The sequence below is a fragment of the Condylura cristata genome, unplaced genomic scaffold, assembly GCF_000260355.1.
Source record: "Condylura cristata isolate star-nosed mole 26May11 unplaced genomic scaffold, ConCri1.0 scaffold00019, whole genome shotgun sequence".
Taxonomy (NCBI): domain Eukaryota; kingdom Metazoa; phylum Chordata; class Mammalia; order Eulipotyphla; family Talpidae; genus Condylura; species Condylura cristata.
Window position 1 is genome coordinate 35062077 of NW_004567120.1, and position 22939 is coordinate 35085015.

Consider the following 22939-nt stretch of genomic DNA (forward strand, 5'->3'; position numbering starts at 1 on the left):
TCAGAGGTTCCTTTGCAAATGGAAGGGGGTAGGGTTGTCATTAAAAATGCCCAGCAGATGGTAATAATAAATGACAATTGCGCCTTAATAAAATGTACCTTCATTTAAAAAAGCACTGGAAGAACAAACAAAGATTACCACTAATGGAACATTTGCTACTGATTAGTGTAGAAAACAATTGTGATTCCAGAAGTGTAGCTTTGTTAGAACTGAAGCCCACCTTCGATGGCAACAGGGAAGTTCTATTGCACGACACTCAGAAAAACAGAGCCACTTCACTGCTGAGCAGATGCCGCATCATGCCTCGCAGCTCCTGGGCAGGGGCTGGACTTCCTGGTCCCTGTGCCCAGAAGTAGTGCAGTGCCCCCCACAGCATCAACACCCAACAAAGACAGGCAGAGCGCTATGAAGTGGCTCCCTGGCAGTTCGGTGAGGGAGCCCTTGAGCGCAGTCTTAAAGCAGGCATTTCTGTTTTCATACTGAAGACCACCTTTTAGGAAACTTTGAGAAGTGATACTCAGTGAGGCTAGGATTCCAGCCATCCTGTAAACTTCCTCAAATGCAGCAGCCTGATCAAGATCAAAAAGCTACTCCAGGTACACATTACACTATCAGCCATACGGTTTAGAGATACAATGCCCGGTTGTATGTATCTCCTGCAACTCTCTGAAGGCAATTCTGTCCTTTTACCCATTTGACAAAAGAAGAAAGTGAGGCGACTTTGAGAATGCCAGTGGTTCCCAAGCGTACATGACTAGCAAGGGACAGAACCAGGATTCAGACCAATGTTCCGGCTGATTTCCTCTTTGCTACCACCTTCCAGCTACTTGAGACACTTGCTGAGCATATCTCCACGGCTGAAGCTTGTGTATTTCTTCTGTTTTTTTTCTTTCTTTCAAATTTCTGCAGTGGTTCTGATTTCTATATCTAGCTAAGAGTCATAAATAAGTAAAGGATTAAAAACGGGAGGAGGGAGCTCAGGTCATTAGCACAGCTCCCCAAATCCAAGTAACACTATGAGAGAGAACCCATTTCTGTGATCAGGCAGATGCAACCGGACGTTCACATGGCTGCGAGTTATCTCTGTAAGTGTGCGAGCACTTCTACTGCCAGCGACTTGCTCTGAATCATCTGTCACCATGTGGCAAGGCAGGTCAGACCATTTCCAGATAGTAACATTGCGAACTGCTCACCAGGCCTGATGGATGGCACCGTAGGGGCAATGACATAATCTATATGGCATCCTAACTTAATATCCAAGAGTCCATGGTATTAGCAGTTACTATTGCTGCTTCTTTTCCCAACTGAATTTTTAAAGACTTTGGAAAATAATCTCAAGCTCAACATTATTGCAGGATCAAGAAGCAATGACTGCCCTAGTTCCATAACGAATGCACATAAAATACATTTTGAACAAAAAAGTAAACTTAATTTGCAGGGTTCTGTCTACATGTTCTGCTTCTATTTTCTTTGACAAGATTAGTGAACAAAGTTCAGAGGACTTTTTTAGTTCAAACGTTTTCCCATAATGGCAAATGAATCTGCTCAGGCAAACAGAACATCAAATGCCAACAATAAGGAACTATCATTGGCAGTTGATCCGATTTACACACAAATATACTCACTAAAATTTAAATGGAACTTTATAGAGGAACAAAATTGGCTAAAGGATTTTTTGAATCTTTTAAAGCAGCCACTACAATAATAACTGCAGAAGTAGGCACAAATTATGCCAGCTCTAATCAATCTTGTGTATTTCTTCTGCAGTGTTACAAAATACATTTCATAGAGGGGTAAAGCAAGCTCACAGCAGGCAAAGTGTGGTAGCTGAAGTCAAGCATACCTAATTTGCTGTTTAGGACAGATGCGATCTAAAGAATTCACCGATCCATCCTGATCAGCTGTGATATGGAGGACTGATTCCCGGCATGCATTGCTTCTATGGATTTTATGTTGTTGAAATAGGCTGCTTGGATCAAGATGGATACAGAGATGGTAGCAATATGTAAGCAGAAACCATTTCCTATTTTATATGCTAGCATATAGATAAGAAAGCTATTTGTCACACCATGCCGGGTGAGGTGCGAGAACCAGGAGAAGGTTGCATATTCTCCAACAAGTGTTGAGAGCTCAGAGAGAGCATCAGGAGCAGCATGGCAGGATGGAGAAAAGCAAGATGGAAGCCTAAGAGCCACACAATCAGGAAAAACAGAAGAAACAGCAAGGTGTCCCATATGAAAAGAGAGATAAAGTCATGTCACTGCACTCCCCCTCAGAATATATACCAAAAGCCCAGAACACTAGTCTCCAGAACAGCTTCCCGGGACTAATGCGACTTTCCCTAGATTCTTTTAGCATCGCAGAGCACAAAAAAAAGATGAGGGGCTTGAAAGTGAACCCCACCCACCCTCTCTCCCCCAGTAGCAAATAACAAAATGACTTAGAACAGAGTGGGCACTGGCGCAGTGCTGAAGGGCTGCAAGGGAGGAGTGAGCCAACTTGAGCGCACCTGGTCTTGGGTGCCAAAGGCAACGACAAAGTGCTTGCAAATGTGGACAATGTGATCACAAAGTTCTGGGATAAACCTCACTCTGAAGTCATACTGTATAAACTAGTAATACCATGTAATAATGAGGGTATCATGAGGGTGACAGGCCAATGCAATGAAAGTACATAAAGAGGGTTTGAAGTGCTTTCATCATGGTAACTGCTCAACAAATGTCATTATGTTTATTATTATGATTATTCACAAGTGACCAGTGGGGCTTTTACATTGACCAAGAGGAAGACACTGCTACCCCAAAGATAATAAAAAGCAGAGTCATAGAGCATTCCACCCCTCCACAATATTTTTTTAATATTAGTCTATAAGCACCGTGCCGATCCCTCGTTGCTGATTGCTCCCTCTGTCCTCCAGGTCTATCAGAAGCAAATGAAAAGATATTTCCTGGCTGGGTAGAAGTGGTATCTGCCACACTATAAAATGAGAGAAGACACAAAAAGGTAACGAGGAAACATGAGGGACACCGAGGAAAACAAATCCAACAGAGCAGTAACAAGCCTTGATTCCCCCTTCCTCTCTCACCCAAGTTCCTCCCTCCTTCTCTCATGGTCCCTTGTCAAATGTCTGTCTATTGTCTTTTAAAGTGATGACTTCCAAGTTCAAATGTGGCCCTTCAATCCTGTTGCCATGCTACTCTATTCCCCCAGCCCATTAGTCTACTTTCCCTGAGACTATTTCATACTGTCTCCTCTCTACCCAGGCCTCTGACTCTCCTTTCTTGTGCCTCACTCTCAGCTGGTAACCTAGCTTATGGTTTCAGTGAGAGAGAAAAAAAGAAGCAGCGATTAGGACAACTTTTACATCAGCACATCTACACACTGATGAGCATCTGTACTTTCAGACTCTACCAGCCTTTGCTAACTATGGATGAAGTGTCCCTGGTCCTTGGAACAATGCGAAGAATATCATGCATCTCTTTTATTTGTCTTCATAGTATTATGATATAACAGTGTATGTGCTGCCGAAGCAAGCACATATTATGATATAATAGAAGCGAGCCGACAATACAATCAAGGTCTTCTTGTTTGTTTACTGTCTGCCATCTCTCATTTGAATATAAATTCCTTGAGGATACTATTCTATCCTGTAGTAGAAAGTAGTCTCAGGCACTTATGAGGCACTCAGTGAATATCTATGGGGTGAATGAAAAATGAAGGCAGGAAAGAACATGGATATCTCACTCTGATATTCCCTATTATGTGCTTACAATTCTCTAACTCCCCCATTTAGCTTTCTTTTCTCTCTTTCTCTTCTGCATAGAAATCTAAGATCCTAGGAGGTTAAGCTATTAATAAAAGCCGATGCTCTTCAAAGAGGTATATAGCCTGGGCACCCATGTGAACCTGGCGTACAAAACTTCCTCGGAGCTTCTGAGTGCCAGTAAGGGATGCCCTACACACGGGCAGGGCAGCCAGCAATATGAGAATCGTGCTTGCCTAGCGAAGGTCAATTTAGGAACCTGGATCCAATGACAGGAAGCCCTCTTGACTTCCTTCCTTCCTTCTTTGCCTCGGAGCCGGAGACTATGCCAAGAAAGTCCATCCTGCAAATATCTGCAGAAAGCACCCCAAGGCAGAAGTTCAAGACTCGTACACACATTGTGCAGAATGTACAGAAGCGAGTCAGCTTGAATGGGGTGTGGGAGGGGAGGATCTTTGACTTGCACTTTCTGACTGTGCTTCAGAAGGCCAGTGTTGATCACTGCGGGTGGGATGGAGGAAGTAAATAGCATATCTAGTGGGTGATTCGTGAGACGGCATGAATGTTAATGCCAGGGGGGTTATTAAGAATATGAGAATGGAGAAGATGAAAATAAAAGATGGGGAGGGAAAGAAGGGGAGCATGGGGAAAAGGAGCAGGAGTGGAGCAAATAGAAAAGTTGGGGGAGGGGGAAGAGAAGGTGACACCTATCAGTGGTGATTCTAACTTATACTGAAGGTTGTAGCTATGACAACTGAACTCGGATCCTGGAGGTCACACTTCTGGGCACCTGTGATGGCTCCCCGTTCCTTGTCTGGGCCTGAGTTTGCTCCCAAGTCAATACAGGAAGTTGACCTCTTTGATAATCTCCAAGGACCCCCATAGCTCTGACCTCCAGAAAGACACAGTCTCTGCAGACAGCAGCTTGGCTCCAAGATCTGGGTCAGTGGAGCCAACAAGCCTCAAGCCCAACCAGGGGCACAGGATGGAGGCTTAGCAGATGTCCTTGAAAAACAGAGGTTTCTACTGCCAAGACTATTTCTATCCCATAATGGAGCCTTCACTGGCTTCCCATGGTCCCCATCTTTCTCCCCAGGAAGACAATCTCCCCAGGGTCTATCGCATGTATATCTTACTTCATGGCTTCATTTTCCAGAGGAATAAACAGCACAAATGAGTATTTATTCCCCAGCACAGAAGGAAACAGTCAAATGAAGTCCAGCCAATTTGTTCTTTAATACCTCTTATTGGCTTCTTTAATGATGAATTCATTTGAGCACTTGGCCCCAGAGTCTAATTCACAGTGACTCTTAATGCAAATGAGACCTCTCCCAAGCTCTGCTTCTGGCCTCTTTCGAACTGTATCATAAATCATACCTGGCTGCCTCAAACACAGCTATTCTACTCATGCTTTGGAAAGGATCCAGCATTGCAGAAAGCACACTTAAAGTATTTAAAGCCCAAGTCGTGAACTCAAACACAAGGAAGCCAGCCCTCCCCCCCCCACCAGTCTGGCATAGAAAGGAAGAGCTCAGTCTTTGAACACCTTGCTGTTTTGTTTCCCTATTCTTAAATCTCTCCCAATGAACTGGTATCCTTGATGGATATAGCCTTGGCATATTTTGTGACTCAAAGAGCGCTGTGGCATATTCGAGAGATGACTGGATCTAGAATCCAAAAGACCACAGAAAAACTTGTGGTACCATTTATGGTACTTTGAGCAATGTACATCATCTGAGCGTCATCACTCACCCATCTTTAAAGCAGAGATAACAATAGCACAAACAAACTTGAATAAGGTACATTTGTGTAAAGCACATAAGACCGTTTCTAGTACATACATGTAAAGTAACTATTAGCTATTAGCCCCTGACAATACTGAATGAAGTAATGAGCAAAGCCATGCTGTGGGAAATAAAAAGAGGCACTAAAGTGTGTTTGCAAAATAACTGACTCATGGAAGCAATTAAATTTTTGCCTTGCTTTCACCACATGTGGTGGTCATTATCACCATCACAAGCAAAAAGCACATATTCGCATTTGTCCAAAGGAATTAATCATAAAAGTGAACACAAATTGAGGCCTAAGCTACATGGCTATGACAGCTGACAAATGGAAATCACTTAAATGTCCAGAAAATGAGCCTAGTTAAGAAAATTCTAACAGAGCTGAACCTTGAACAATGTGGGTTTGAACTGCGGGGTCCACTTATACAGATTCGATTTCTATCCACGGGTTCCGCATTCACAGGTTCAGCTACCTGTGGACCTGGGTTGGCTGAAAGCATATATGCAGGATCCGCGTGTAAGGGGGTCCAGAGGCCCACTCTAAGTTCTACACAGATCTCTCACTATGCAGGGGGTTTGGAACACTAATCCATACCATGCTCAACTAATAACTGCATATACATAGAAGAAAATGCTCGACAGCAATTAAAATGATGCTGTAAAACATATTTATTGACAGAAAAAAAATGTGCAAATCATACTGTGAATGGAGGATAGCTAGAGAAATGATGTTTTATTTTACACTTCATTAGCCCATCTTCTATGATTTGTGACATATTATAAATTAAAATAAAATTAAAAGTATGTACCATATCACTTTTACAAATACATAGTGTATATGTTCAGATGCACAGAAAATGTCTGAAAGACTTTACCCAAGAAGGTGGCCCTCACTAGATGCCAGGAATTTAGTTGGTTATTTAACTTTTATTTAGGTTAAATAAACTTTCTGGGGAATTTGTTGCTACTCTTATATAGGCAATGAACTTGTATTTGTTCAACAACATGACCTTAACTCTCTACGCTTCTCAAAATTTCCAAAACCTGGTTCAGGTTTATTTGTGCTATATGCTAGTTTCAGGTAGTCACGGGCCTCCTAGGAAACACAGACAGACATAAACATGATATTCCCCAAATCTCCTCTATCAGAGAGCGATTAAAGCAAATGTATTGGTAGCTTCCCCTGCTGCAGATTCTCAAACAACTGGAAACCACTTGGATGGTACATTTGAAAAATTAGGCCCTTTTTGGGGCACGAGGCATTGGAAAGTGACTACTTAATGGGTATGTGGTTTCTTTTAGACATGATGAAATGTTTTTGAACCAGCTAGATCGCCAAAGCCGTGAGTGTCCTAAGTGCCACTGAATTGTACATCATAAAATGGTAAATTGTATGTTGTGGGAATTTCACCTCTATAAAGTAAAAATCACAACTAAGCATGAATGCTGAGTACAGATAACTTCATTATGGGTGTGAAAAATGTGCCTGTCTATTTTTTGTGTATCTGACATATATTCTGGAAACCTAGGTCAACGTTTTACAACTTTCACTATGTTTCAGGAAATGTATGTTATGAACCAATATGCAGTTTCACCATGTCACTATCATATTCAGAGGATGTTTGAATCAAAAGACCAGTCAGCCACTTCACAGTGTACAACAGGTAAGCTGGAGACAGAGAAGACTTGAACACACAAAAGACCTGCAAATTGGCTTTAGACAAAAAGAACCGTAGAAATCAGACTGCAGACCTGGGCTAGTCGAGGGTGAAGGAAAGGATGGTGACCAAAGGGGGCAGAGGCCCAGTGGACTGTGATGAAGGACTCTGGGTGCTTTGATGGCGGGTGTGGTGTAGTGACATACCTCCAGGAGGTGTGACCCTAGATTCCTAAGTCAGATGTAGTACCGTAAGCCAATATTACTGCAATGAAAATAACTGAACGTTTTAATTGGTATTATAATTTAATTGTTCTTGTTCAGTGTTCTTTCCAAATAATCCACTGTTAATCTTTTCAATTAACTTTCTACCACTCTTTAAAATTATTTTTAAGTAAAGATTTACCTTTTGATGAAATTTTCTGCCTCATACCATTTTTCAAAACTTTCTTTATGTGCCCCAAATTCTTTGATAGACAGTATGTTGGCTGTATGTTTTAACAGTTGCATTAAGAAATGCATCCTTGTTTAATACCGTTATTTCTGTTGTGAGCAGAGGTGAAAGGTCTGGATTAACTCAGCAATGCTTCACACCTTTGTGGCCTTACCACTTTATCCCCAGGAAAACTCAAGATCTGGGTTGGATTTAGGGCTCTAAAACACTGCCATTAACACAGCAATTTGTGTGTCTGAATCTCTCGCTCACCCTGACTCCACAACAGCTAGGCTATTTGTTGCAGGAACCAGAAACTCTCCTTCCACAGCCAAAAAGTCTATACCGTGCTAGTTCTCTGGACAGAGTCGTTTGTGAGGCGGCCCATGCTCAAATGACCCCCAAGCCTGTGTATGGTCCCAGTACTGGAGTGCACCTTTGCCAGAGAGCCTTCTGCTACGAGGGTCAAAGAAGCAGCCACATGACAGAGATAGCAACAATCTTCTGGGCCCTTTAGTAAGTTCCATGTCACCCATTTGTTCTTTGAGACACCATGGAGCCATCTGGAGTCTGAGCCGAAGTGTGCCTGCTGCTCTGAAGTCAGTTTCTGGAAAACACTGGGAGGCATTTGAGCACACTTGGAGGGAATGATCTGGACTGAATCTGCACTGCAGGCTCCAGAGGCTGCCCCAGGCACACCCCACCCGATAAGATGGTAGAGATGCGTCAGCCCCTGGGCTTCTGAAGAAACCAGAAGAATCTCAACTTGTTCCCTGACCATTCAGAGCTAGTGACAACATGTTAAGTGGTAACTTGAGCCGGAAAGAGGGGGAAGGGAATCCTACTAGGTTACCACAGCCACAGCTGTGCTCCTCATCAATTAAGAGCCACGTCATTGTCACAGAGATATTGGTGACACAATGGCACAACAGACAGTTTTCCTCAGCAGGTTCAACAAAGTCACACACAGTTTCAGTCAGCATTAACTGGATGAACCGCTACACCCAAAATAGAACCCCAAAATACACAAAGCCACTATACTAAGTAGATGGAGACAAATTCAAAAAGTAATAAAAACCCTTTATTTTACCGATCCACGAGTAAACTAAAAAGGTCTTGAGGATGACTAGTACTGGAAATCTGACGCAGAACTGAGGCCACCAGAGCAGGAAGAATGGGGGATAGAAACAAGGGGTTCCAATGGTAGTGGTGTGGTCACACAGATGTGAGGAGGCATGAACTTGTTCCCCTCAACTGTTTACAGTGCTATGAGCCAACACTATCTTAATTATTAAAAAAATATATTTTTTAGGGCTCTCCCTGGAGACGCAACAGGTTAAGCTCTCCAAAGCCACTGCAGCACAAATTCAATTCCCAGCCAGGAAGCTGACCCACATGGCGTGGCAGACCTCTCCTGACCCGCCCGCTGCTCCCCTCAGCAGTGTTCTTTGTCGATCTGCCTGTTCTGCTCCCCACTCTCTCTGGTGAAGCCTCTTACCAACTACACCTCTGGCCTGTACCCTAGGTCTGTTAGCATAAAATAAATAAATCTTTTAAAAATTATTTTTAATTTTTTAAATAATATCAAGCACTATATTTAATTTCCTAAGAAAACATAAATAAATAAGAAGGCCTTGGCTCCCATTTGGAGCTTTACGCCACACCAATCCTCACACAACAAAGGCATCTGTCTCCGTCTCCCCCGCCCTCCTTCCCCGGGAGCAGAGCTAACCCGAAAAGCTACTTGACAGTTAGATGTGTCCATACAGTTGTCAGGATTTACAAACTGAAACTCTGCAAAAGTAGCTGGGTGGCACAGAGCACAGGGAGATTCCCCAATTAATTCTCTGCCATGTTCTTCAGCATCCCCTGACACCCCAAAGGCCCTCCAAAAAAGCCAGTGCACATTAGACCCACTCAGAGCCATCTGCAAACCTCCGGCCGCTCAGCGATGCTATCTCCTGAAAATTAATTAGGTGGATTTGGTTTTCTCCCCTAAGATGAGTTACTGATCTTAGGATAAGGCAATAATACTCGATAAAGCCTTGTCTACACCAGTGGAACACATCTCAAATCTTCCGATAACAAAATCTGTTTCACAACTCTCACTAAGTCTAAAAATGGAACAACTGAAAGCAAGAGAGCTTACGGCGATCTGCAGGGACAGGAATAATAAAGTCTTCCAGGACGAGCACTGGGCGTGCTGCGAACACCTGTGGAGCGCAGCTATGTACCAGCACCCACGGCAAGCAGAGCGGTGAAGGGAACTGGCCCGTCAGCCTTTTGCAGCTCACCCACAGAAGGCAGAGCTCTAGTGGGGTGCGGGGCATTGTCACAGCCACGCCCCGGCTTGCACAGCCATGATTTCTCTTCTGCTAAGATGTCCCTTGCTGATTCCCACTTACTGCCCTGCACATGCTCACTGCTTTCAGAACCTCCTCCTTGACAGCTGCCTTCAGGGACGCTCTTGGACACTTCTAACCATCTGTTTCGGCTTAGGGGAGCCAGGGGACAGTGGAGAAGCGAGTGGCAGTTGGAGCTGTCTCAAGAAGCAGATAAGACCCCCCCCCCACTTCTCCACAGGAGAGCGGGGGGAGAGGGTCCTGGAAGATAATGAAGAAGGCCCTGGATTACCGCACCACTTGCTCAGCTATTATTTAGGCTAAAGGACGGCGTGATCCCAGAATCCAGGCTGGGGGAACTGAGCTACTTTTACAAACTGCTCTTCTGGGGCAAGACAATTCATTTCTCAGAATGTGGGTGGGGGTGCCTGTGGCTCAGCCTGCTGGCTCAGCCTGCTGGTTCTGTGAGCTGAGAGGCATGCTGGGCTTAGGAGAGAAGAGTAGCAGGCCAGTATCTTTCTTTCCTTACCACACAGCCCACAACTGGATTTTTTTCTCGGAGCCCCTCCTAAGTGAATCACGCTATCGTTACCACCCAAAGGCAGCAGGCTCATGTGCAGGGCGTTGACGGACATTACCTCGTTGGAGTCTCACAAAGCTGTGATCTCTGTCCACGGAGGATGAGATTGCGGCTAGCCAAGAAGGGACTGAGAGGGAGCCACAGAAGAAGGGAGAAAGAAAGGGCTGAGGGAGGGGGAAGAAGGGAGAGGGAGGGAGAGCTAAGCGGCTAAGAATAAGAGCTGGGGCCCTGCAGCAACCGCAACAGGCACCACTGGGAATTTAAGCAGAAGACCAATCCCAAAAGGAGCCCCTCAAAGGGCCAGTCTGGGGGGGAGCGGGAGAGACCTGCAACACAGGGTGAGGAACGTCCCATGGTCCTGTAAAAAAGACGAGCACCTGGTAAAACTGGATTAATTCACTAGCCCAGAGAGGTGAAAAACCTCCTAACAATGAGCGCACTTTAGTTAGTTTTTTACTGAGGTAAAACTGGTTTGCAATATGGTTCGCTGCAGGATATAGACAGTCACCTTCAGGAATATGGGACTGCACCACACCCACCACCAAGCACCCATAGTCCCTCACCACGGTGCCCTGTGACCCCTCCCCCTTTGTTCTCAAACCCATTTCCCTCCCCTCTACTGGCCTCCATTGTACATCAGATTTCTAGGTTTTGATCTGGCTTAGTTTTGTCTCTGCCTTTGTCTGGTTTTTCTAGATGCCACAAGAGTGAAATCACTCTCTGTGTCTTCCTCCTTCTGACCGTTGCACTTAGAACAACCCCCTCCAGTTCCATCCACATTGTCTCAAAGGTAAGATTTCACTTTTTTATGCTGACTGGTATTTCACTGTGTACAAACACCACTTTTTCTTTTTGTTGTTGTTGTTAAAAATTTATTTATTTATGCATACAGAGCTGGGGTACAGGTCAGAAGTGTGAGGGGTGAGAGGATTCACCAGAGACCAAGTGGGGAGTAGGCCAGGTGGATCTACTTATATATACTGCTGAGAGAGGAGCAGCAGGGAGACAGGAGAGGTCTGCTGTGTCCTGTGGGTTACTCCCTAGAATCGAACTCATGCTGCTGCAGTGGCTGCAGACAGTCATAGTGCTGCACTTCAACCCATTGTGCCACCAGGGAGGGCCCCAGGACTTTGTTTTATTAATCCACTCATCTGAATGGTATTTTCTTGAAAAGTAAGGAAGCCTCTGAGAAGACACGACTGTAATGCTAGGGCCCCAGTCTGGGACATGTGCACTCTCAGGTCCAGGAAGACCCAGGGTTCGCTCCCTTTCTACCTGAGTCACCTTCCTCAGCCAAAAAAGGAACAAACAGGAAAACTACTTTCCACACTCTGCTCTTTCCCATAGTACCAAGAGTCAAGAAAGGTAACTGCATCTTTGGAAGGCCAAAAGAAAACATGGAGAAGAGCAAGAATATTTTGTAAGGCAGAGATACTCCGAGTTTCTCCAGCCTGCAAACATGACTCCAGACCCTTCAAACTGAAGAAGTCCACAAGGGACACTTGCCAGTAGTGGGCAAATTCAATGGACTCAGAGACCCAACTCCAAACCCTACTGAAAAGCTGGCATCAGTAGCAAAGCCATATTCTCCTCAAAGCCATTCTGACAAGAAGTCAATACCCCACGGTGCCTCCAGAGGTTATTAATATTATAGTTTGGTTAGAAATCAATAAGTGTACTTTTTAATCATCCTGGAAGCCAAAAGCTATTGAATAGCTTGCTGCAAATGCCTAAACGCTATGGCGATTTATTATACTGCTAGTCAAACTACAGCATTTGCCTTGAACATGTTCCATTATTTGTGGTTTTGCATCAGACATGAGATCACATTTTCACATGAGGAAACAGGCTTACAATTTTCAAAAAAAATATTCATTGGATTCGGTATTTCTTTGCCTTTTAAGAGACCTGAAAGAGCTATTATACTTAAAGGAAAAAAATTAGAACTTGAGGAGATAAAAAATCTCCAGGACAAATATATCACAAATATTTTTGGCAATGGAAAAGAAACACATCGCAGTCCCAAACTCTTCCCTTTAAAATGATAGTAAGTGAAATTAAATGTACATTTTTTTCATATCTGCTTAATCACTAAGAATATCAGCAGTTGCGTCCCAGAACAAATGCACCGTGCTGTGCTGTAAAAGCGTTCCAGAAGATGGGGAGCAACAGTAGCTGAGAATGTTCTTCAGATTTTCCAGTAGACATTACGAATGAATTGTTCTGAACACAGATAAAGACCTTGGAGGGAAGAGCAAAGCAAGGCCCAAAGGCCGCCCACCAGCCCAGCTGCCATCAGCCCCATGACTGCTTCCTCCTTTGTGGTGTCGTGGGAGACCTCCTAAGGAACACAGTCTAAACATTCCGTAGGACTCAGCTCTTTTTTCACACCAGACTACGCAGAACTTGACTAACTCAAACGTTCCGGCTAGCGCTGTCTGCTTCCACAGTTGACAACCCAGAAACAAAAATGAGGAATGCGGAGACAGCACCGACGAAAGAGGTGGCCTTGACTTAGGGCAAACAGCCTAAGAGAGCCCTGAGCACCCTGCAGCTATGTCTGTGTGTGACTCATCCTTACATGTATGCCTGGGACGATGTTTGGGGCACGCCCCCCACCCCCACATTACAGTCATTGGAAATAGTGTTGACATATTCCTTCAAAGAAATATATACCGGCCCGAACTTCAACTTATTCCAATAGCCATACTCTAAATGTATATCCGCTTGTGGGTCCCTTTTTACTCTGCCCATTTCCTTGTTAGGCAACAACTTGTCTCTAACAGCTGGCCCAAAGTTGGGAAGACCAGGCCGTTAAAAAATCTGGTCATTGGTGAGGCTTACAGAGTCAGAATGGCCCCCTGGGAGATTCGAAATTCTGTCCCCCTTTGTCGCTCTCCTCTGTCTTGCTAGACTCACCATCCTTCCACATATGCCACCAGGATTCTCCCAAATATGGAGCTGTTATAACTTGCCCCTTCTCAAATTTCCATGGGCATTTACAACCCCCACCACGATACAGTATCTCTGGTCCCTCTAGTTGTTTATGGTTGAGCATCTCCTCCTCCCTACTGTTTTATAACATGATAATTATCATCCAGCAGCTCCTGAGGCCCGACACACACTAAAGTCATGGTACAGTCAGGGAAAAAAAAAAACCCACCATGCTTAGAAACAGAAGGTTTCATTTTTAAAGTGCCAGCTTCATTGCTTACTAAGAATATGACTCTGGAGAAGAACACTGATTTGTCTGAGCCTCCATTTCCACATTTGTAAAAGGGGAGTGATGATGTCTGATGACCAGTGGGGGGGTGTGGGTGGGGAGCCCAAGTCGCTGTCCGTAGGGCATTGTGGAATTCAGAAGTGTGGGCTGCGTCTGATCATCTACCTACTCAGTCACTAAGTACAAGTTCCTCAGACTCCCAAGACTGTCTCCTGATGCCTGGCCTTGTTTGTTAGCAAGCAGAAGGGCCCTGGAGAAGCCTTGGAACAGAACAACGCCTCACACAACTGACAGGTGTTACTGTCATCCGCATGGTCACGACCATGAATCATATTTGATCTCTGAGCTCAAGAGGCTCCCAGTTGAACAAAATGAGATGCATGGGGAATATCTCCCACCCAATATGCAGCAGCACGTGCTGGGAGACAAGACGGCAGTATGAGGGCGGGGTAGGCATCACAGGGAAGGACAAGCTGGCAGAAAGCTACAGCAATCTGGGAAGACTCTCATCCAAGCTGGGTTTACAAGGACCTAAGTTAGTCACCCAGAAAGCAGAAAGGCATCTCAAGGAGGAGAGCAGAGGAAAGGCAGTATAATGCGGAAGAGATGTGAAGAACAATGCCTTGGAACCATGGAACCGAAGGAGAGCCGAGTATCCTGGGAGAGAAGCAGGGAAGAACAAAAGCACAGTAAAGCACAGCCTCCCAGTAACTCTGCCAGCGTAAGCGCCCACTCCGTGCCAGGCCCCTTCCTACACGCAAATCCAAAGTCAGGACTCCAAACAATACCCTCAAGGTAAGAGGAAATCAGTGAAGACTTCTGACCCAGGGGATGGCATGAGAGCTGGCCTTCAGGACTATTCAGCTGACAGTGCTACACAGAAGATATTGAAGGGGCCAGTAAGTTCATCATATCCAGAAGGTGGAAACCACCCAAAGGTCCATCTGTTTGAATGAAGGGACAAACAATGATGGATCCACGTGACGGAATAGTATTCAGCACTAAAGACGAGTGAAGTACTGACACAGGCTACAACATGGATTATCCTTGAAAGCACTATGACGAGTGAAAAGAGCCAGTCACAAAGGTCTGCACGCTGTATGACTCTCCATCTGTGGAAGTACAGAATGAGGGAATCTGCAGACATACAGTGAAGTGGCTGCTTAGTACTGAGGGAAGGAAAGTAAGGAGTGTGGAAGCAAAATGTGTTTGGGGCTTCTTCATGAGGTGATGAAATGTTTGAAAAATGACTGTGGGTACTTGTATGGCACATGAAGTATATTTCAACAAAACTGTTCTAAACAGAGATCAGTCAGGAGCTCCCTCATCTCCTTGGGCCCTCAAGATCCCAGGGCAGAGATCTTTGCCACTGTGTGAAAATGTATGGTGCTCATGGTACACAAGTGGGAGGTCATCTGTTGACCTCTGCTGGCAACAGCAGCATTCCAGAAGCAACTTGGGTAACTCTGCACAGCCATGGTAACCCTGTCTCTTGGCAAACTGGAGTTGAAGCAAACCAGTGCCTCAAAAGTGAGCTCTAGGGCTGAGGAGCCATCTGAAATCACCCCAACATAACCCAGGGTGTGTGTCAGGGACTGCAGGTGGTCCGGTACAGACAGAGAGGCAATGAGACCAGCTGTCCTCATTTGTCGGATGACTCTGCATAACCACAGAGAAGCTTGGTGACTTTCCCAGGGCTGTGAAGCTTCTACGCCTCAGAGTGAGCGCTTTGAAGTCCAGGGGGGACTGCTCCTTGTATTCCCGACATGAATGTGCTCAACCCCAATGGCAAAAACTTCCAAAGGGAAGGATGAGCTCTGCTTCCAGATCTCTGTCTGCTGGCCCCTGAAAGACTTTAGGAACGAAAGGAGAAGCAGAACCCACAGATGGCGGGGAGCACAGGAAAATGGAATTGAGCCTCTGAGATGGGTCCTCATTGTTTCTGGCAGCTGACTGAAATACTGTACTGACTCCTTTTATTGAAGGCAGCTTCTCACATGTTGTTAGAGCCCCAAACTTGCTCATGAAAATGTGCGCAAGTTGCTCCAGGAAGTGAAAGGGACTCAGACATCCTTCACAAATGGCTTTTAAACTCTGTGTTGCCAAGTGAGAGGAGCCTAGATTTGCTGATGCAAAACACTGAGCTAAAGGATTGGGGGGCAGGGTGTTGTGTCTCCCTGGTAGCACAATGGGTGAAAGCGCAGCGCTATGAAGCTATGGGCAGCCACTGCAGCAAGGGTTCAATCCCCACCCAGGGAGCTGTCCACGTGGCACAGCAGACTTCTCTGACCCACCCACTGCTCCCCTCAACAGTGCACTTCAGTAGATCTGCCTATTCTCCTCCCCTTTCTGTCTCTGGTGAACCCTCTCACCACCCACCCCACACACACACAAGAACTGTACCCCAGTTCTTGTATGCATAAATACATCTTTATAAATTTAATATAAAATAAAGGACAAAGGGACCTAGAAGACTCTACAAAGGAGCAAAACGGGAGAGGGAGTCCAGTGGACTGTGGGCACCTTGGTGGTTAGTGGGTGCGGCGTGGTGACACAAATCTGAATAGGTGTGACCCTGTACCCTTAAACCAAATACAGTGTTGTAAATCCCTGTTCCTCAATAAAAAATAATACAGTAAATTATTGTGTTAGCAGCGGGAGCAACAGCTAGCAGGAGAGGAGCACGGCCCTGAGCGGCTGCTGTATAAAATCACTAGTGCGTCTGCCACACAGATGAGGGATATTTCCAGAAGGCTTCAGAAGCTTGTAAATTATTCTCTGTGTAGAGGCCATGCTATTTTTTTCATTGTTATTCTACTTTTAATATGTATCGGACCCTGGGGACATGAAAGTGATTAAGATGCAGTCTTACCCTTAAGAGCAGAGGAGGAAGGTGCTAGATAGACTTGTCGACCGACAAGTCCAACGCGGTAGAATAAACACAGGCAGTGCAAGAAGGCATGGCGGTACCTGGGCCCTCCGAAGAAGATGCAGGCATCACAGCATCTACAATTACGACGGGGGCGCACATGGTGACCCCCTGCTGTAACATGGTTGTCCTGGCAACAAAAGCAACCGCTCAGTCATCAGGTCTGCACAGCACACCATAAACCTCAAAACGTCGAGGCACCAGAATCCACCAGGCCTCGCAGATGGGGAGGAACTAAAGGCCTTAGGTCATCGGTAAAATAAGCTGATGGTGAAATGTTTATCCCTCAGTGCTGGGAAGAGGATAGGCTATGCAAGCGCGCCTCGCAGGCCATCTGCCAGGGCTCAATCTCCAGTGAATCTTGGGAAACTTAAAATAGAGAGAGAAGACTAGTGAGAGAAAGGCAGCGGGGGGGAGCAAGGAGGAGGAGACGCAGCTGGGAGGCCCTTGTGCCTTGGGTGTCACCCCTATTCTTCGGGGAGTTTTAGGGCACAGGGATTGTTGGGGTTCAGCCACGAGCAGATATTCAGCTTTGCCCAGTGGAAAATAAAAATTGCCGTTAGGAAGATAAAATGGTGGATAAAGAGGTGAGGAAGAGAAGAGGGAAGAAAGGGAGAAGGGAAGGAAGGGAGGGCGGAGGGGAGAAAGGAGGGAAGCGAGGAAGGAGGAGGCACTGGAGGGGGTAGTGAACAAGGAGAAGGGAGGAGGAAAAGGAGTAGAAGATGAAAGAGGAGAAGACGAGGTCTTGGCAGGACAAGGAAAGGAAAAAGAGGGGAGGACAAGGAGGAAAGATGGGGGAGGAAGAAGAGAGGGGAGGATAAGGAGATACAGTCGGGAGCACCTAGCATGACCTCATTTAATTAATGAAAACAGGCCCAGCTCCCCACCCCACCCCAGCGATTTTGTCACTGCCAAATTATTTGCACTTTATAAAGTACCTGGCTGCATTCAACAGCAAGAGGCATTCCAGGGCCCTCCCTCGTGTGCAAGGGGTTAGAGTGCAGCACTATGAAGCTGTCCACAGCCACTGCAGCACGAGTTCGATCCCCGGCCAGGGAGGTGACCCACTTGGCACAGCAGACCTCTTCTGACGGGCCCGCTGCTCCCCTCAGCAGTGTGTTTCAGTACACCTGCCTGTTCTGCTCCCCGCTCTGTCTCTGGTGAATCCTCTCACTCCTCACACCTCTGGCCTGTATCCCAGTTCATGTATGCATAAATAATAAATATATCATTTTTCTTTAAAAAAAAAAAAAAGAGGCAGACTGGTCACCTCATGTGAGTGTGGAATTGCTGCTAGGGAGTGTGGTCCCCAGGCCAGATGCAGAAGGAACATACCAGCTAGCAGGACCAGCCCATGCAAAGGTGGAGGGCGGGACAGAGCAGGGCAGGGCACAGCTCTGGGCAGCAGGGAACATGCCCAGCGGAGGGCACAGCACAGCACCTCTGCCCGTGGTGACCTCAGACCCAAAAGAACCCTGTGAGCATGTGATCAGACACCAGCGAGGCCTGGGAATAACTGTACACCCCACAGCAAGGCAACACTGGGCGTCCAGTACCATCACGAGCCTCAAGAGCTGTTTCTAAAAGCCAACCTCACAGAAGCAGGATACATGGTGGCTGCCAAGAGCTGCAGGCGAGGAAAAGTAGGTGATGCAGGTCAAAGAACATGCACTGCTGGGGGAGAAACTGTGAGGATATCACACACGGTGGCTGTCATTAATAACAGGGTATGGTACAGGTGAAAGCAGCTGAGTGAGGATCTGAAGTTTCAAACATTCACACACATACATGCACAGAGACAACCGTGTTAACGGGGGGGCTGAGGCGTGTGCTCACTACCTCGATTTTGGTAATTATTCCACCATGTCTACACACCCCCAGTCACTCCATCACATATATTAGTTACATATATTTATATCTCTCAATGATTCCTCAAGAAAGTCTTTTCTTTTAGTGCCAGGGCAAGAAAATCTGGAGATAGCGTTATGGCCTCACAGCCCAAAGATACAAGCTGTTTTTAGCAGGGAGGCTAAGGATAGAACAGAGACGGCCTAACAATGAATGACTTCGCTGCTTCTAAACAAACATTTTTGATTAAAGTATATCAATATTAACTCTACTTTATAGGATTTCAGTATTTCTGCCAAGATAATTCTGTCTCAGTGCCACAGAAAATGTCCCCAATGAAACTGTTTCATTTTATGAATGCTATCCGTTTCTAGAAAACCACACTGCTACATGTCATAAATGGAGAAAGTTTACATAAGAGAAACAAAACAGAACACCCAAAATGAACAGTGCATTAAAAATAAAATGCTCCAGTTCTGCCAAGAAAGAGCAGGAGGAACAGCTTATATTCTCCTCCCTGTAAACTCTTAGACAGGAAGCATTTTTCAATCTCCACTTTGTACCTGACATATTAAAATTTACTCATTAAATTGCAGGAAGAACACCCACTGTCTCCACCCACCCTTCCCCCACCAGCCTCCTCCACCTGCACAAATAACACGTGTCATTAGTGACACAGGGGAAACATGGCACCTTTATTCCATGCCCATTTCATAGTGGAAATGATCATAAAACCCCAAACCGGCAAAAACAGAGGCCATATCTCTTGTACACTAACGAGAAAACCCATCTCTGCTTGTTTTGGGGAGACAGACAAGAGCCCACCAGTCAGTGCTCGATCTCAAGCAGGTGTCTTAGTAGCTTTCAGTCTTGGTTTCCTCCCCTGCAACCCAGGGCTAGGTCACAGGGCTGTTGGCAAGATCTTAAAAATCACACTCGTAAAATTCTTAGCATGTGTAAGCTCTCCATTACCACTGGCCTTTTGATAATAACAGCTTTGAGATATAATATACACTATACAGTTCATCAATTTAAAGTGTGCAGCTCAATGACTATATTTTGTACTTCAGATTTGGGCAAAGGTCACCACTGAATTTAATGTTCTTGTCCCCTCTCCCCATGCCCCAGGGAGTCTCTTACCCCTTAACATTTACCATACAGCCTTTCAATCACCTTACTTTGGCCCTGGAGCCATGACAACAGGCTTCAAATTCAAGCTCTACCAACTGCTAAGCTGTGCGAACCTCAGCAAGTAGTTCCCCCGCTCTGGGCCTCTGTTTCTTCACTGTCAGAGGGAGGGAGGCAATAAGGGAACCTAGCCTGTAGTGAGGTACAGTGAGCTAACGCATAGAGGCCCCGCCCGTAGCTGTCCTCCAGTAAGCAACCAGAAAATGGCCGCCATTGCTATTGGGATTCTCCGTGGCATTTATCCTCCCTATTTTCCTCTCCCCTTTCTTCACCTGTCTCCCATCATCATTTCACTAAATTGTGGACTGGGGGCCAAGAATAGTGCCTTGCACATAGTAAACACAACATATATATCATGAATTAATACAGAAAGGCGCGCACACAAATAATTTATTTTCATTTACACTAGATCCTGTTCCAGAAAAAGGTTTTTCAAGTGACATCTTGAATAGCAGTAAAACATCATAAAAGCAAAAGGAAATGTTCCAATCTAATGCCAACAAGAGGCAAGTTTACCCAAGAGCTGTCTAGCAATGTGGCTCCAAGTGATCACAATCATGATGTCAACTCCGCCATAGCAACTACGTGGAATTCTAGAGCTCCCGGCCAGCCATCACCTCCTCCCACCAGCCTTCCTCACATCCCTCAAGTGCCAAATGTTCCCACCGCTCCAAGAAGGTTCCCAGCAAGAGCTCACAGAGCTGGTAGCTGGTAGGGTGGGAAGTCATGACTCAAAGGCAACCCCCAATTACAGAGCCTCCTGCTCACTCAGCTACACACTGCTGCCTAGATAGAATCGCTACATATTTTCAGAAGTCAAAATAGAAAAGTGTACTCATGTCTTCACATATTCTCCAACAGTGGCAGGTAACATGGGCGGGGAAAAGACACTAGCGGAAAGAAATGACCTCTCAAAGCAGAGGTTGCAATTTCAAACCAGGGTAAGAGTTGATCACACTTGGCTTACATTGTGAAATTTTAACAAATCACCTCTAACTCTTCAGAAGAGTCCACACACGACTCCTTACACTTGATGAGCGTCTCCTTCAGTTCAGGATGGAGCACAGAAAGGGGAGTTAAGGAGGAGCCAACTCACTGCTTTCTTTGATCAAATGCCTTTGCTGTTCTGAATCTCCATTTTCTCTTCCTGGAAAATAAGAGGAATTGAACCAGGGACCAGGAAGGGCCCTTCTGGCCCCTCCTCACTGTCTGTAGGCAAAGCCAAACTGACCTCCTATTCTCCCAACACCCCCACAACTGAATGTCTTTGCCACCTTGGATGGCAAGTCATCAAGTGACTTAATCATGAATTTGTCAGAGAAGAGAGAGAATTTGGGCATACTTGTAAGGCCTCAGCACCCTAGTAACTGAAAGCCAGCCTACTAAAGAGAGTGAGAGAAATTCACAGGCAGAGAAAGAGTGCCCTTTGTCTAGAAAGATTTGCCTTGGAGGATCTGAATCATTTCACCTTGAAGTAGATAAACTCCACTAACAAAAAAGAGAACTGTTTCATACAATTATATAAAACCTAGATGTAGAAAGTAGATGTTCTCAGTAGAAAAAAAGCATGGGCTTGCTGCCCAACAGACCTGCAAGGACTCGAGTCCTGACTCAGACAGAAAAATACTAGGGACATGAACTTGGCCAATTCAGCTCAACAACTGAACGGTTACTGGGGACCCACGAGATGCCAGGTCCTGGGTTGGGGGGTAGTACCATCAAAGTAGGTCCAATCAGTCCCTGCCTCAGAGGGACTCACTCACACACCTAAGCAGGGAGCTTTTTTGGAGGAGAGGACACCTGAGCCAGAGTCTGAGCTTCCTAAGTCCAACTCACTGACCGCTTTTCTCTTCCATTCAATGCAGAAATGAAGTTACCTCACAGGACTGATGTGAGCATCAAACATGCAATTGGTGGAGCAAGTGAACACAGCCAACACCCATAACGCTAGTACTCGGGACTTTCCTGTTTTATGAAGCGCATGACATATATAATGTGCTTGTTTTTATGTTAAGTATTTCTTGTATGCCTCACCCCACTCAGAATGCCTCACTTGAGGAAAGGGGTCTTTCTTTTGTCCTTAATATCAATTATCAATACCTAGAACAGTACTTTATTTATATTAAGTGAAGAAAAAGGGGAAGAAGGAAGGTGAAGTGGGGAAGAGGGGAGAAGGGAGGAAGGGAAGGAGGAAGGAAGGAACTTTAGGAACCTGGCTAATTTTAGCGAATTCCATTAAATACCGTCTAAATCACTACTGTGTATCCTATGGATAAATACACGTGCAAGCCCAGCATCCAAGCACCCTTGCGGCCACAGCCTTCTTCGCTGGGTTGCCACAGGAAGGAAAAGCGGTGTCTATGCAGCCTCAAGCTGTTACCCAGAGTTGAATGACTTTTTTGATTTAAGGTCTCAGCTTAAATATTGGTGTGTTCCCTTTGCAGCATTTCTTAACATTTTTCAGTGGTTTCTTGCTGGGGTTGTGTTGCTGCTTATCTTCTTTCCAAACTAGAATCTCAACTCTACAACTACAGAGGCTGTGTCTGTTTGAATTACCATTTTCTTGTGTATCTGGCACTTAATAGGAGCTTAAGAAATATTTTCCAGGGCCTCCCTGGTAGCGCAGGGGTCAAGTGTCAGCGCTATCAAACTAAGGCCCACCACTGCAGCATGAGTTCGATCTCCAGCCAGGCAGGTGACCCACATGGCACCGCAGAGCTCTCCTGTCTCACCCGCTGCTCCCTCAGCAGTGGATTTCAGTTACTCTGTATGCTCTTCTCCCCACTCTGTCTCTGGGGAATCCTCTCACCTTGCCAGCACCTTTGGCCTACACCCCAGTGTTTGTATGCACAACCAAATAAAATAAATCTTTACCAAAAAATGTCCGAATCAATCACTTATGTGGCTAGAATATGATCTGACAGGCCATGAGAGTACAGGGGTCAACCCCATTGCAAACAACCACGAGGCACCTTGAACTCACAAAGTAACGGCCCCTCTCTCCGGGATCCCTTCCATCAATCAATTCCATCTAAGTTTATTGGGCACTGATGCAGGGCCATGCCCCATGCTGGGCACAAAAACAGGAGAGTTTCCTCCTGCACTGCTGGTGGGAATGCAAACTAGTACAACCACTATGGAAAACTGTTTGGAGGTTCCTCAAACTGCTAAACATGGAGCTTCCCTACG

At 45.7% G+C, this 22939-nt stretch overlaps 1 protein-coding gene across 5 annotated transcripts in view; it reads right to left on the reverse strand.

Moving 5' to 3' along the window:
* FGF13 (fibroblast growth factor 13) overlaps positions 1–22939 on the reverse strand; it is a 411595-nt gene that overhangs the window by 315095 nt on the left and 73561 nt on the right. Inside the window, exon 1 of one of the 5 annotated variants that reach the window (XM_012727161.1) lies at positions 9790–9909. The exons of the other annotated variants lie outside the window; for them this stretch is intronic. The gene's annotated coding sequence lies outside the window, so the exon portion shown is untranslated. Of the gene's footprint in view, positions 1–9789; positions 9910–22939 lie in introns of those variants that run through there. 5 annotated transcript variants of the gene reach the window in all.